This window comes from Zalophus californianus, chromosome X (assembly GCF_009762305.2).
Source record: "Zalophus californianus isolate mZalCal1 chromosome X, mZalCal1.pri.v2, whole genome shotgun sequence".
In the NCBI taxonomy this organism is placed as follows: domain Eukaryota; kingdom Metazoa; phylum Chordata; class Mammalia; order Carnivora; family Otariidae; genus Zalophus; species Zalophus californianus.
The window spans coordinates 16,850,563-16,865,767 of NC_045612.1; the positions used below are offsets into that span (position 1 = coordinate 16,850,563).

The following is a 15,205-nucleotide window of genomic DNA, read 5'->3' on the forward strand; positions in this document are numbered from 1 at the left end:
GCCATCTCTCAACAGCTGCAGCTGGCTGAGAGAGTCCAAGTATATTAGTCAGCGTTATCCAGTCACACAGAACCGATAGGAGACATATATCGAGGTCTAGGTTTAGATAGATAAGTTTAACAGAAAATGTATTATGAGGAATTGGGTCCACACGTTTTTGGAGGCCGAGAAGTCCCACGATCTCCTATCCGCCAGCTGGAACCCTCAGGAAAGCCGATGGTGTAAATCAGTCTGAGTTTGAAGGCCTGAGAACCAGGGGAGACATGATATGAATCCCAGTCTAAGGGCAGGAGAAGACGAGACGAGATGTTCCACCTCGAGTAGTGAGGCAGGAGAAAAGGGGACAATCCTTCCTTCCTCTGCCTTGTGTCACATTCAGGCCCTCAGTGAGTTTGGATCATGCTCACCCCACGTCTCATTCAGAAACACCCTCGCAGATCCAACCGGAAATAACCTGGAATCTGGGCATCCCATGGCCAGTCAAGTGGACACAGAAAATTAACCATTACAGTGAGTAGGGCAGCATCATAAACTATCGCATAACATTGTTCACACAATAAAGCCTCACAACTCCTCCCAGACCCTGACGAATAGGGGAAGGATAGTGCCAGCAGGAGAGTGTCCTTCCCAGGGGCAGTGCACACCGTGAGTGTGAAGTCCAACGAACGTGACCCGGTGGCTATGGGGTCCACCTGCCACGATAGAGTGTAGGGAGTTGAACATTCGAGGTAGTCGGCTCCCAGGGAGTTGCACCTCCCAGCTCGCACAACTCACAGATTGAGAGCGGCTGCAAAAATGACTCAGCAGATAGCCTCCTGAGAAGAAGTGGACCTCCAGTCTCACCTTGAATAATCGTGAAACTTAGTGACCTTGGCAGCAGAGATCCGGAGTCCCTTTATGTTTCATCCTATAGCAACAAAAGAAATGACTTTTCTTGGGATTGGAGGCGGGAACATGAAATCAGAGAAGGAATAAGAGAACTGAGTTATGCCTCAGCCTCCAAGAGATGGCAAGATTTCCCTGGAGAGAAAGGGTGGAAAGGATGTGAAAATCCTGAAAAGGGTGGTTGGGAGTTGTTTGAATTTATTGCTGGGATGAATCCTGGGAGGCTGCTGTGAGTTACCTTATTGTCAGCTTTTGCCTGGACTTACCCCAGATTTCTGCAGCCTTAACTGACTTCCCCAAAATTCCAGGTGCAGACCTTGGGTCCTTCACACTGTGTCCAGCCCAGTACTGTCTGATCGCAAAGCCCACACGATTCCCCTGCTTCTCTGCTCGAATGTTTCTTCATGTCCATATCTAATAGCAAAGAAGAACTGACAATCGACCTCTAGGGTTGGGAGGAGTAAAGCACGGAAGGCTTCCTGGAAGAGGATGCAATTGAGCTGGATGGGGATCAACTCTTGTTAGCAAGATTTCCAAAGTCGGAGATGACTAAAACCAAAGGAAAAGGCAAAGGACTAACTTGGGGGAGTTAGGCATTGACGGATGGACATAGATGTAGAAAGACAACAATATGAGCTGGACCTGGAGATATGGCAGTTTCTACTCATAGACCTGAAGAGAGTGGACAGTCTGCCTGTCAATCGTCGCAGGCCCTCCAATGATGACGTTGGAGGGCAGGGCCATACATAGAAAGGCGGGTAAAGAGGCTCTACCACGTGACCGGGCGCGTTTCCATTAAAATCTGGATTGTACAAGGTGGCTTCCGTGGATGGTTCCACTCAGGGATTACGGAAAATGGCGGTTACCTTTTCCGCGATCTCAAAAAACGTAAGTTTAATTTACTTTATTTCGTAATTGGCTTTGTGTAAGTGTGATTTCAAGAGAAGCGGATACATGGTGTGTCCTAATGGGCTTTGACAGGTGTGTCTCATGGGCTTCTGGACCGATGACAAGGGAAGGCCCGTTAGCGGCCATTGGGCGCGGTGTTGTGCTTTAGGTAACAACACGACGAGTCTTTCAGATCATCTTGTTTGTTTAAATGTGGGTCTTGAACCCCCCACCATTCGCGGTCTTCATGTTTTGTGGCGTTTGCAACTTAAAAATGAAGAAAAATGGTGCGGTCGGCTGAGCCTGCGTGGGTCCAGGAGAGCGTGAACGGCCATTGGCCGCCAGGGAGCTGATTTTGCTTTTTATTGTACAGTGTTGTTGGGTGGATATTGTCACCGGGGATTGTTTAAATCTTGGCCTTGGCCATTTTCGTGAAGTATCTTAGTGACAGAATTTCTGTGAGTTTCGATCTGAAAGAAAGGAAAGTAAGGCCCCGAGGGGCATGTGTGTGATCAGGACAGCCGATGCCTGCCGTTGAGCGCAGTTTTGTCTTTAATTTAACAACATGACTGCTTGTTTAATATCATTTGGTTAAAATTTGGAATGGCCTTCTTCATATGTTGCCTAAAAGGGGCGGGGGGGGGGGGATCCTGATAATTCTAACGTGAAAATGAGTCAATAGCCGCTTGAGCGGCTCGGGGATCGTTTCACTGACCACTGGGAATTTTCATCGTTGAACGCTGCATTTTTATGTGATGTATCTGTGTATTTAATATCATTGTATTCAACCAAAAGTGGTCCGGAAGCTTTTCGTGTGTTTTCCATTAAAAAAAAAAAGTGTTATTTACAGTTTTCGAATAAGAGAAATAGCGGTTTGGTTGGCAAGACCTTGTTGCTTCAAGTCCCTGATGGGAATCATGCCCGCGGGGGTCCTATTTCTTGTTTTATTTTATAATATAACGGCGCTGGGGTTCTTTTTTTCCCCTATGATATCGCAACATTGCCGTATTGGAGTTTGTTTAATTTTTATTTCGGCTGTGTTTCACGACTCTTCTCCAAATGAAAGTATTCTCAGTGTGCGCTTTTGGGAATAAATTGTCCGGCCGGACACTTGGAAGTTTTACACTCTGAATATCCCTTAGCCGCTCTTGCTAGCCAAGACTGGGCACTGTTTTGGCATTTGATTTTACATGTTTATCTTAATACATTCGATTCCGTTTTGATCCTGGCGCTCCTTACATATTTCCTTTAAATGGTTTGGTGTAAACTTCAATTTACAGGGGAGTAATTTAACGTCTCAGTTAATTGAGTGCCTTAAGTTTAGAATATAATTGCATGTTTAGCCTAATTTATTTTGTTAAATTCTGGTCTTGTTCCCTATTGATAAATTTTCTGAAAAGTAAACGTTTTGAGGGGCGCCTGGCGGGCTCAGTGGGCGGAGCCTGTGACTCTTGATTTCCGGGTTAGGTGTACAGATTGCTTAAAAATAAAATCTTAAATAATAATAGTAATAAAGGTTTTGAGGCACTTTCGAGTTACAATGCAGTAATTGTAATCAGTTGGCTAAGTCCTTGACGTTTTATGACAGCGAATGCTTTTAACTCTCCAACGCCAGCCGTTAACAGAGTGTGGGATTTTGTTTTACAGAAGAATTGTGTCCGGTATCGCTTTATTCTATTAAATGTTGGGTCCAGGCTTTTTCATAAGCTTTGTGTTAAACATTTTCACGTTATTTTCAATTTACAAATGAGGAAACGATGGTTCTAATGATCTTTATGCTCCTTGCTTTACGACAGTTACTGGCTTCCGGCGGTCCGGTAGCCCAACTTTTCTTTATTTTACTATTAAAACGTTTCTATGTGTAAAAAAGAACGAGTCCTGTGTCTTTTATTTCATAGTTCTACTTAAAATAAAGAAAAAGTTTTGTTTTCAATGTAAAAAATAACAGATATTGCCCATCTGACTGAGCGGTTGTTATTTGACGACAGTGAATTCCCGGAAGTGCCTGTCACCGGCCATCCCCGGAAGTCGTTTAGATCCTTCTGGGATTTTATTTCTCGCAATAATTACATGTTGATTATCAACTTCCTTTAGTTCAGTTCTGTTCTTAGCCTTTAGTGCGTTTCCTTTGAAAATCGTGGAGCATTTTCAATTTACTTAGAAGGAAATTCACCCCCAGAATGGGTGTTCTCTGTTCCCTAGAAGTGAATGGCCCTTGCTGGTCGTCCTGCATACATTTGAATATTATTCTAGAACTGTAATTGTGCATGTGACATATTGTTATTTCTTTAAATGTTGGCTTACGTGCTCCTTCCCAGGTGTTCTCCCATAGAAAAAATTACTTGTGTAGTTTCTATTTACAAACAAGGGGGATATGCCAGTTTATGTCCTGAGCAGTCTGGTCCAGGACAACTCCAATCTTTCTTGTTTGAGGTCCTGGGCTAGACTGGACTTGGTGCTCTCCCTCCACCCCACCCCGCCCCGCCCCGCCCCGCCCCAGTAACAGAGGATGTTGTCCCTGCCTCTTTAGCTACAAGAGCTGACTGTGCCTTACTGCCTCAGTGCTAGCATATTGGCGTACTAGTCAGTGCCTGCCTATTTACACTCATGCCTCCGTGTGTGACATCTAATAGTGTATTCAAGGGGAGAATTAACTGAAAGGAAAGTTGGTGTTTTGCTCAAAACCCCGAGGACCCTAATCACTGAGAGGAACCTGATACTTGGTCTTAAGTAAAACAGTTCCTTCCTTTTGATAATGGTGATAGTTGAGTTTGCCTTATTAGCCTTTTTGCTAATAAGTCAGTTCTTGGTATTGACTTGAATTATATATATTAACTCACGTAGAAATAATTTAATGGCTCATATTGGTGGAACACTGAAGATCTCTAAAGGTGCCTTGATTACATTTAGACATGTGAAAGATTCATTGCTGGTATTTGGGTTTTACTTTATCTGTCATTGGTACTGACAGGAAAGCAGATTTCAGGAACTGGGACACTTAACTAGTCTCACCAATCCTGACTTTTGAGACAAGAGTCCTAGATCTTGAACAACATCTAAGTGGGGAATGAAGGTGCTTTTATTACATGCCCATTGTCCCTAAAATCCCAGGGGCATACTTGCAAATTAGGAGCAGCTTCCCCAATCTATATATTACCAGATGTCCAGTTTTTTTCCAGTATTTCCTCCTCAAAGACCTATGTTCAATGTCAGATGGCAGTGACATTATGTAATGTATGAAATTCTTTGTGAAATTGTTCTGAATTAAAGCAGCTCATTTTTAGTTTTAGCGGTTTTTGATCTTACTGTGTTACCAGTTACTAAGACTAATATAACAACAAGGTTGTATAATGTGCATTTCATGGTCTATTAAGTAGGACACAAAACCCATTTGAATGATTTGTTACCCATAATCTTGCATGCTATATAATTGTCAGGAATTGGTAACAAAGTGAGAACGCCACAACCCATTCCAAGGGTCTGTTACCCACAATTTTGTATGAGTCAATTGCCTTATTACTGAAGAGGAAAAAATGGAGTTCTGAGACCTCCCCCCCTTCTAGGAAATAACTGGTGATAACTCTCAACATACTATTTGATAATTCCCCTATGATGTTTGATTAAAACAGGATGAACTATGGTTCCTCTTGAGGGGACAATCGGCCTCTAGAGCAGCAATCTTATCTTGTGGTTTGACTCATGCAGTCCCTGGCTTACATTATCTTTCACTCTTTTGGCCTACCTCACACAGGCTGCATGATTGGGTGCTCTGGCCCCACCAACCACTTTCAGAAATTCCTCTGGATAAGGGAAAGAGGACGTTTGCCCCCATCCACTCATCTTATGAGTTTCCAAGTTACCTAATTTTCCTGCAGTGGTGCTAAGCTGACCTCTCACAGGTAAGTCTCTTTGTAGATTTGTATAATCACTCTAACTCCTTCAGGATCTGTGATGGAGAAATCCAGTCCTGGTCAGCTTATAGGCCTGTAGTGAGAGGAGAGGACCTAGACCCAGGAGTCAAGACCAGCCATAAGGTAAGTGCAACCTTATGCTGTGTGAGGCCACAGGTGTTGGGTGGGGAATAGCACCTGCCTCCTGTCCGTTGTATCATTATTTAAGATGTTGTTGGAATGCCTTCCCTGAGTCTCTTAAGGTTGGAACTTCCCGCAATGGCAGGGTCACTCCCTGGGTGCTACTTATTAACTCTGTGGTAGAGACTCTGTGTCTCTGATCAGTTTTTTTAATTGGTCCGTGGCATCTTTTCCAATCCTTATTTGTGTTCCTCTGTTTACTGTTGGGTGCCACTCTTAGGGACATGTGGACTTTATCAGAATGTCAGATTTCAAACAAACCTGATCTCGATGCTCTCACATCACAGTTTTGATCTTTTTAGCCTTTTGGAAAACTTGTAATACAATGCAGAAGGAGGAGGGACTGGATGGGATTGTCAGAAACAAACTTCAGGAATCCAGAGATTGTGGGAGCACTGCTCAGGTGTTTTGTTTTGTTTTGTTTTGTTTCGTTTCGTTTTCAGGTACAAATGTAATTTTTTATCATGGATCTGAATGCAGTTAAATCCAGCTCTATCTAGGAAAGGGGAAAAGATGAGTCCTGTACCCCAAGTGGGTGCTAGAGATTTACAATCTGCCAGTCTACCCCTACTATGGGTGGGTGGGCGGGCAGGCATTTATTTGGCAGCGGTCCTGGAAGCATAGGTTAACAATTCGAGGAATATGTAGGTCAATACTTCCTTACATATTTGTTAGCTAATTTTTTTTTTTTTTTTGGCCTTGTAGATGTTCCTCATTTGCTTTGCAGATGTTGCCGAGACCACCCATTGTGGTTCATTCACAATGAATCTCTAGTATCTGAGTCTGAAAGACCCTTGGCTCTTTCTTACTCTCATCTTTGAGCCTCAGCCTCTCCATCTGCACAGTGGGAATCCCACCTTGGTACCAGGGATGTTGTGAAAATCAGGTGTGATAATCTTTAGTAAGTGCTCGGCACATAGGAGGTGCTGAAGGATTTAGGCCACCATTTCCAGAAGCCATATATTGGAGCAGAACATGATGGCTTGGTTTAGCCCCTCTCCCTACCTGTCCAGACCCCACTCCCACTTCATTTCTTTATAGACTTTTGCCATAATTTCAGCTTAGTGTTTGCTTCCTTTCACAGGGCCAGCAATACCCTCGGAGAGTATTGGGCATCTCTCTGGAAATCAACGTCTTTAATTCTGCTATGATGCCAGGAGTTTGCCCCACAATGCAGACTTTGCCTTGCTCTGAGCTGCGGCCTTTTGTGACTCACTTGGACGTTTTACATTGAAGCTGACGTGGCTCAGCGTCGAGTTGGGGCTGCAGGGTGCTTGTTAACTGGCAGTGCCGAAAAGGTCTCCTCTCTTTCCTTCCCCGTATGCAGTTACTTCTTTTCTGGGCACTAGGTAATTGGTTGAAAATCAGGTGAAGGCTTTTGACAGTCGGGCGGGAGAGTGTTCAGTGTAACTATGACTTACGCTAGGGTGCATTCAAAGACCCTCCTGACCTTTAGGTTCACAGAGCCCTCTGATTCCTCGGTTGCTTTATTAGCACTGGTTCAATCCAGAAGGTGGCATCACAGAGCCTGATGTGTGCTCACCAAAGATCAAGAAACCCCCACATTTCTTTGTGATTAGCCACTAACGTATGTAGCCTTTATAGAACAGGTTGACATTTTAAGGACCTTTTATTTATCTCTGTGATTGGTCACATTAAAGCCGTGGAAGATAAAAACCCGAGGTCTGAGGTACTTAGCAAAACCTGTACCCAAACCCATGTTCCTTTACCAGGTGACGTGATGGGGACCAAGACTGGCTTATTTGCTTCTCAGAAGCCGTTGTACAATTGAACAACGGTGATGCCTCCTTCCCCCTCCACACACACTTGTGCCCCCTGGCCCTCAGAATCATCTTGGGTCATTTCACTGGGGGTGGGGGGGGCGGGCTGGGGAAGATCTAAATGAATGGTTTATGGGGAAATCTGCTGAGTACTGGTACTCAAAAGTAAGTCACTTAAAAATAATTCCGAAAGGGTGACTCTCTCTGGTGGCATTCTCGAAGCCAGGACTCTCAGGGAAAGAGCAGGTGACCCTCCTCAGAATTGAAGGTGGGATCCGGCTTGGTTCTTTCCCACGAGTCCATTCCTGGACCAGCCACATCACCTGCCTCAGGAGGCCTGTACTCGGCGCATGTCTCCCCGGCAGCGGGAATGTTAATGTGCTCTCAGTTCATGGTGTGAAGTGTCCCATGTCAAACTTGTGTCTGCCTTAAGTGTTTTTTCTCATTCCTCTGATTTCTGTGGGTGACGGAAAGAGGACGGCTATGGAGCCCTTTAAGGCAAGGCCTTTGGAATGGGGTGTATTCCTTACGATCCTGGTTCCCTGTTATATGTCAACTTTTTGATGGCTGAATCATAGTTCATTGTATATATAGACCACATTTTTGTTATCCATTTATCCCGTTGATGGACGCTTAGCTTGCTTCCATGTCTTAGCTATTGTGAGTAATGCTGCAGTGAACACTGGGGTGCAGATATCTCTTTGGGATAGCGGCTCCATTTCCTTTATATGAATATCGAGACGTGGGATGCCTGGAACATATAGTAGTTCTACTTCTAATTGTTGAGCAGCTACCAGGAGAGATGGAATGACTAGATGTGGTCCTTCCCTCAGGAGATGGGGATCGGGGAGGGGGTTCTCTGATCAGGAGAGAAGGAATGACTGACTAGATGTGGTCCTTCCTTCAGGAGATGGGGAGAGGGCTGGGGAAGAGTGGCCTTCCCTTTGCAGAGCTGCTCCCAGAGCGCGGGGGAAAAGCAGACAGGGGGATATGGTTCCCTGTACTGGACTTTGTGCGCTCAAAGTTTGTCTTCTGCCTACTTCCCCGTCGCTGGCACTGCTTAGGATCAGCATAGCTGGAGGACAAAAGACAACAATGCACTTTGCTGAATGTGAAAAGATGAGATTTTTGTGACGGGGTCTGTTCCTTATTTGTCCAGCTTCCCTGAGAATTTGGGACTTTGCTCCTGGGGAAGGCTTTGTCTCTCTCTGTGCGCTGCCTTAGCCTGTGAAAAGTGGCTCAAGGAATGGTGGCCCTTCACCCTTCTCTACTGTTTTCTAGAACGGTAATCCGAGGGAGTCTTCTTAGAGGCAGTTGCTGCTGTTTCTGGCGACTGATCGGACGTGCTTGAGTTGACTGCGCAGTCTTTCATACTGATAGTGACCTGTGTTCTCAAGGGGAGATTAATGAAAGTGAGCTGCTGTTGCTGGCATGTTCTTTCATACACTGGCCAGACACTTCTTCCCCCGACGTTCCCATGGCTCAAAGTGCCTTGTTAAATTCCTACAGAAAGTGCATACTGGCTGGCAATGGCAGCATCTGGGGCATGGGCAATAGTGGGTCCCAGGGAAGAAATGGGCCCTGGCCGGCTGTCAGGCTTCTGTGCTCTGACACAAACGTATTGAACAGAAGAATGTCCACTGTGCACAGCAGTGGCATGTTAGGGATCATCAGGAATCCAGATCTTGTGTCTGGGAATGTGGTTGGAATTCTGTCCAAGCCCCTTTCCATATTAACTTCCTACACTCTTCTGCTGAGTGTACTCTGCGCATTGGTGGGAAGACAAGCAGCTCATGGGCGCTGTCAATGAAACTTACGTGAGCCAGGGGACATTTCGATTCTCCTGGGCTTGTGCAGGTGAACCTGGATGTCCAGGAACCTCCGGGGTCAGGTCTCCAGGCTGGAGGATTGAGCCCTCCTATTTCTTTTGCTGAGGAGAGCTATACCCACAGGCTGCAGGCGTCCCTTCCCTTATGTATCTGCTAGAATGCGTTGCCCCTTGCTAGTCTGACCCCTCTGCCGTGTTGGTCCTCTCTTGGGAGGCGATGGCATAGCCTCAAGGGGATCTTGCCTGCACTCTCAAGGAGGAGGGCGTTGTACTGAAGCTACCAGAGGGGTGAGAGGGTAAGTGGGGGTTGCAATTTGAGGAGGGGAGGGGTGTTACGGTTTCCCCATTTCAGGTTCTTGATTTCTCTTGGTCAGGGACATCCGGGGTCCAGCAGGGTTATGAGTACACTCTGAGGGCGTAGGGAGCCTCGACAGTCGGGCGGACGAGGGACTCGGTGTGGAAGTGGTGCTGGGCCTTGTGGGCTCCGGGCTGCGCCTCCTGCCGCTCTCCATTCTCCCACACTACCTTTGGGGCAGCAGAGCTGGGGGGACCGAAGACATTGGACATTGGGGGATAGGATGTGAGAAACTATGACTGTCTCATCGAGTTGAGACATTCATTCGGACAAGAGAGGGTCATTTTCCATTTTACAAATGAATGGTTTTGCCTGTGCGCGCAGGTTATGCTGTCTCATTTTAACTCTGTGTTACCGTAGGCCTCTGAACAAAGGCCTCGGGCGGGAGTGAGCCCCTCACCCCGCTGTCTCGTTGCCCGTCAACAGCGACCTGAGGCCCTCCTGAGGAGGAACTGCTGTGGCTTATGCTCATTTTGTTCCCGGGAGACCTTCTCTGTTGGCTCCTGGGCGCTGTCCGTGGTGTTCGTGCCCCTCTCTGTTTTGCGGGAGGCTGTAGCCGAGCTTTCTGTTTCAACTGCTCAAGTTGCTCCCCCTTTACCTCGCTCTCAGGCCCTGCAGGGCCCTTGTGGACACATTCCTGGGTTGCACAATTGCCAGAGGCTTACCTAGCTTCTGAAAAAGATTTGCCTACTGTGCAAAGAGACCAAGAACTCACATTGAGAAGTTTTCTGAAGTCCGTGTTCTCAGAAAAGGGAAGGGGGGTGGGGGGAGTCCTTGGCCTCCTTTCAACAGGGATCATTTAACTTTTATTTCTTATTTTGTATGCCTTTGCGACAGGCTACCAGGAGATACCAGGTCTCCTTGGTAACTGCACCCTCGCCCGGCTGGTGAGTCCCGAGCACTGGCCAGAGTTAGTGAGGCCACGCAGAGAACTCCCTCAAGAGCCCTTGGTGCCAACAGCACCCAAGGGACGGTTCATAAGTATGAGCAACTGCTTCTCCTCTAGCCTGCTTGTGCAGGCTGTGTTCTCAGGGGGAGCCCTCTCTGATCCCACAGAGCCCACTCCAATGAGGATTGAAACCACAAACCTTGTTTAGGGACGGGTGTAAGTTGATATGCTGATGTCAGCTCTCCACTGGCAAGTTGAGCTGTACTGTTCCTCTCATACCCTCCCTTTCTCGAGTGCCCTGGAGGAGCAGAGGGGTGATCTGTCTGTCTTGCGATACACAGGACCTGATAAGAATACTTGGTCAGGGGGGAGGACTCGGATCCTCTGTGTGTTACAGAGCTCTAGGGTGGGGGCTTCTCAGAGTGGGTGGGAAGAACGTGCAAAATGTGTGCACTCTCGGATCATTGAAGTGATGCCCTCTAGCTCCCTCTGGGTTTGGGTTTACCCCCTCTGCCCATCCTGCTGACTCCAGGAGCGCAGCACGTGGATTAGACTGCTGCCAAGCAGGCTGCCCCGCAGTTGAGATTCGGGTTGGCCTTCTGAGCTTCCCGTGTCTTTTATTCACATGCAGACCTACTGTACTGCTTCTGATCAGCTTCAGAAAAGAATAGCAGTGGGCTGTGTTCAGTGACTCCTGAGGAGATTCACTGATTGCCTCAACCAGCCCCCCGCCCCCCCATTAGTCAGACACAGGCGCCTTACAGAACGCTGAAAGGCCCGTTGGAGACACCAGTCTTCTATCTGCTCGAAGACTATAGGTTGTGCCCTCGGGGTGCTGACCCACAGGATGAGGAACATGGTTAACGGCAGGAACCGGACACCAGGCTTCTCCTCCAGAGCTCAGAGGAGACGCATACGGAAACATTTGCTAAGAGGGTAGATCTTCTACCTTCTGTCATCTTCTTAGTCCAAAAAAGTAATACTAATTACTGAAGGTGGAGTGAAGCTTTGGAGGGGATGGCTATGTTTATGGCATGGGTTTTGGTGACGGTTCATGTGTGTATACCGATCTCTGAACTCATGAAGTTGCATACATTAAATATGTACGGCTTGTTGTATGCCAGTCACCTACCTTCATACCTCAATAAAGTGGTTTAAAAAAACAGTAAAGAAAGGGGCGCCTGGGTGGCTCAGCTGGTTATGCATCCAACTGTTGATCTTAGCTCACGTCTTGATCCCAGGGTTGTGAGTTCAAGCCCCGTGTTGGGCTCCCCGAGCCCGCTTAAAATAAAATAAAAGAAATTGAAAAAAAAAACCCTCCCATGATTACAGATGAGTGCTCCCCTCGAATGTTTTTGGACTGCAGACTGAAGGGGAAGGAAGGAAGTTTCTGTACAGGGAAATGGGAAATTACTGCTTCTGTATTATTGTTTTGTCTGTATTGTTCCATTTACATGTGGCATTTGCCCTGGCGACGTATGAGGATGACCTTTAGTCCGTAAGATTTTCCATTTCACTGAAACACAGCAGTTCCACAGAAGCCGTGAACTTCACCTGGAAGACTTGGACTCGAGGAGCAGCCCTGGGCCGTCCGCTGTTTGTCATGTGACCAGAAATTGACTTGGGGTTAATGTGACTTTGGGATCGGCCTGGATTTGGGGTTGTCTCCATGGTTTGCAATTGTGCTTTTGTGCCTACGCAAGAAATCTTTCAAAATATTTTGTATATGAGAACATGTCAAAATGTGTATGGGTACCGTATTTGCATTGTGTACTGTATTTGTATTGTGCAGGGTGGAGGGCACTAGTCTCGGGCCGCTGGATCTCCCCAGTAAGCACTTTCCTCGGCGCCTGGCCCCCACCCTTCTGTCTACTGTGTGGCCGAGTTCCCTGGCCATAGCTACTTGGTTTCATACTTTTCACCTTATCAGAGTTGAGCCAATGGTACTTTTGTTATATTTAGAGTTTGGGACTAGGCCCCAAGAATGAGTGGTATCTCATCCTTGGGGGCGCCTGGCTGGCTCGGTCGGTAGAGCATGTGACTCTTGATCTCAGGGTCATTATGGTCGAGCCCCACACTGGGTGTAGAGATTACTTAAAAATCTTTAAAAAAGAAGAGAGAGAGAGAGAATGGGTGATATCTTGAAAAGGCTCACTAATATTCTTTCACTGCAGAGAATGTAATCAGAAGGCATACTCTTGAGTTTCCCTGAGCTATCCTCATTTCTGTCTTTAAAATGTGTTTGTTGCTTAAGGTTCTTGCATTTTGTGAAATACTTGTGTCCTTCCAATAAAATGTATTTGCTTCAGAAAATCTCACTTGTAGATTTTTATTATTCACAATGGACGCCAGCATGAGCAAAGCTGTGACTCTGCTACGTGGGCCATCGCCTGAACCAGGGCAGGGCTCGGAGCTATAGAATTTGACACATTAACAACAGGATCTTGGTGGCAGGGGAGTGGGGTCTCGTCCTTTTTGTTAAGCTCTACCCTTTGATTACAAAAGTATTCCCCTAAAATTATTAGGTAATGTAATACCTTCCTATGAAAAGTGGTCCTTTCAGCACTTCCTGCGGGCCATAAGCACCTATCTGGGGATTGTGGAAGCGGTAGGGGAATTTCCTGATACTCCCAAGGGTAAGGCAGAGGTAGCATGACCAGCATGATTGTACAGGAGATCAGTCCCCCCGACCCAAACTGGAAGCAGCAAGCCCACAGTTAATTCCTGGTGAAGCCAGCAATAGAATCTTGGTCCCTTGCATCGGAGGCATCTTTCCTTACACCACACCACGAGGCCTTATAAAGGCTTTGTTAATAGCAGAATTAAATCAGTTAGGTGGGTAGAAGAGTTTTTTGGCAGTTTGTTTTTTAAACATACCAATACAGTGTTGCAGTTTTTGTACAAAGTTTCCAGTTAACTAGAACTGCATGTCTCCCCCGCAGCTTACCATGGTTTAAACATCTCAGCAGGGCTGCTTGGCTGGCTTAGTCTGTAGAGCCTGCGACTCTTGATCTCAGGGTTGAGTTAGAGCCCCACATTGGGTGTAGAGGTTACTGAAAAGTAAAATCTTCCCCCCCCCAAAAAAATCCCAACAAATAGCTTTATCCTTATGGTCCCAGGGAAAGGAGAGCAAGCCTGTGGCAGGCTGTTCTGTCTATAACTACAGAGGGTGGTGGGGCACAGGGCTCTCCCTGGGGTTCCATAAAGACTTCAGGCGCAGGTGTCAGCAGTGCTGTTCTTTTTTTTTTTTTCCTCAAAGATTTTATTTATTTATTTGACAGAGAGATAGCACAAGTAGGCAGAGTGGCAGGCAGAGAGAGAGGGAGAAGCAGGCTCTCCACTGAGCAGGGAGCCGGATGTGGGGCTCGATCGCGGGACCCCAGGATCATGACCTGAGCCAAAGGCAGATGCTTAACCAACTTGAGCCACCCAGGCGCCCCAGCAGTGCTGTTCTTGCCATCCAGTCTCGAGGGGCCCCAGCTGCAACGTCTCGTTCTCCTGCTGAGAGGGTCAGCGGTACCCAGAGTGCAGATCACTTCTTTTTCTCCAACTGCAGCTGGAACTTGGTGTCCCTTTGGGTCCCTTTGATTATCCTCTCTTGTGTTACAGAACATGAGGCTGTGACCCATTCCCCACTGGGCCTATTTTAGGTCGGTGGGTCTGATTTTACCTGAGGCATTCGCTTTTAGTCCTTGCCAAACACCACGAAGTCGCCTTACTACCCATCGGGGCCATTCCTAGGCCTCTGCCGCAGTGCATTCCGCGGGGGCGGGACCAGGGCGGGGGCGGGACCAGGGCAGGGGCAGGCGGGGTCATGGGCGGCACCCGACGGCGGCGCAGGCTCCGCCCACAAGGCCGCCAGTGCGCAGGCGCACCGCGAGCTGAGGCGCGCGAGGGCCCGAGGGGCAGGGGGCGGGGGGAGAGGCGGGCCTAACGTTAGAGAGAGGAGGAGGGGTGGGATTCGAGGAGCGAGGCCGAGGGTCCCCGGGCGGACGCCGGGCGAGGGGCGGGGCCAGGGGAGGAGCCCAGGGCCCGGCGTCGTCCGCGTTGAGGGCGGAGCCAGCTGCGGTCGGCGAGGGGAAGGTCCCCAAGTTTGGGAGCTCGGGCTCCGATGGTGCACACCTTCCCAGCCGGCCTCTCCCCCTTTGGAGTTCCTTAGCGGACTCTCGGCCTCTGGACGCCCCTTGCGCGAGGCTCTGTGGACACGTTTTCCTGCTTACTCATGCGTCTCTCAGCCAGAGGTTACCGGCGCCCGGGCTGCAGATGTTGCCTGCAACATTAATGGGAAAACCCCAAATATTAGCCATCATAATGTGGAGCAGCATTTTCAGAGTGATGCACCACGATGAGGGAATATAATGAGGATTAGATGTTAAGAAATCGCTGAACTTGCTGTATTAAGAGACCAAATCATGCGGTCATCTCCACAGATGTTGAAAAGGTAAAAACGAGGGATTTATATATGATTTTGCGAGAGGCATTTGCTTT

General features: G+C 47.7%; 1 long non-coding RNA gene across 1 annotated transcript; it reads left to right on the forward strand.

Annotated features, from left to right (window-relative positions):
* The first annotated feature begins 1,680 nt into the window (after positions 1-1,680).
* Positions 1,681-13,015, forward strand: LOC113930163. The gene is made up of 3 exons (XR_003522476.1): positions 1,681-1,773; positions 5,525-5,672; positions 6,949-13,015. It is a non-coding gene; the product is annotated as an uncharacterized LOC113930163 (long non-coding RNA).
* Positions 13,016-15,205: the final 2,190 nt, after the last annotated feature.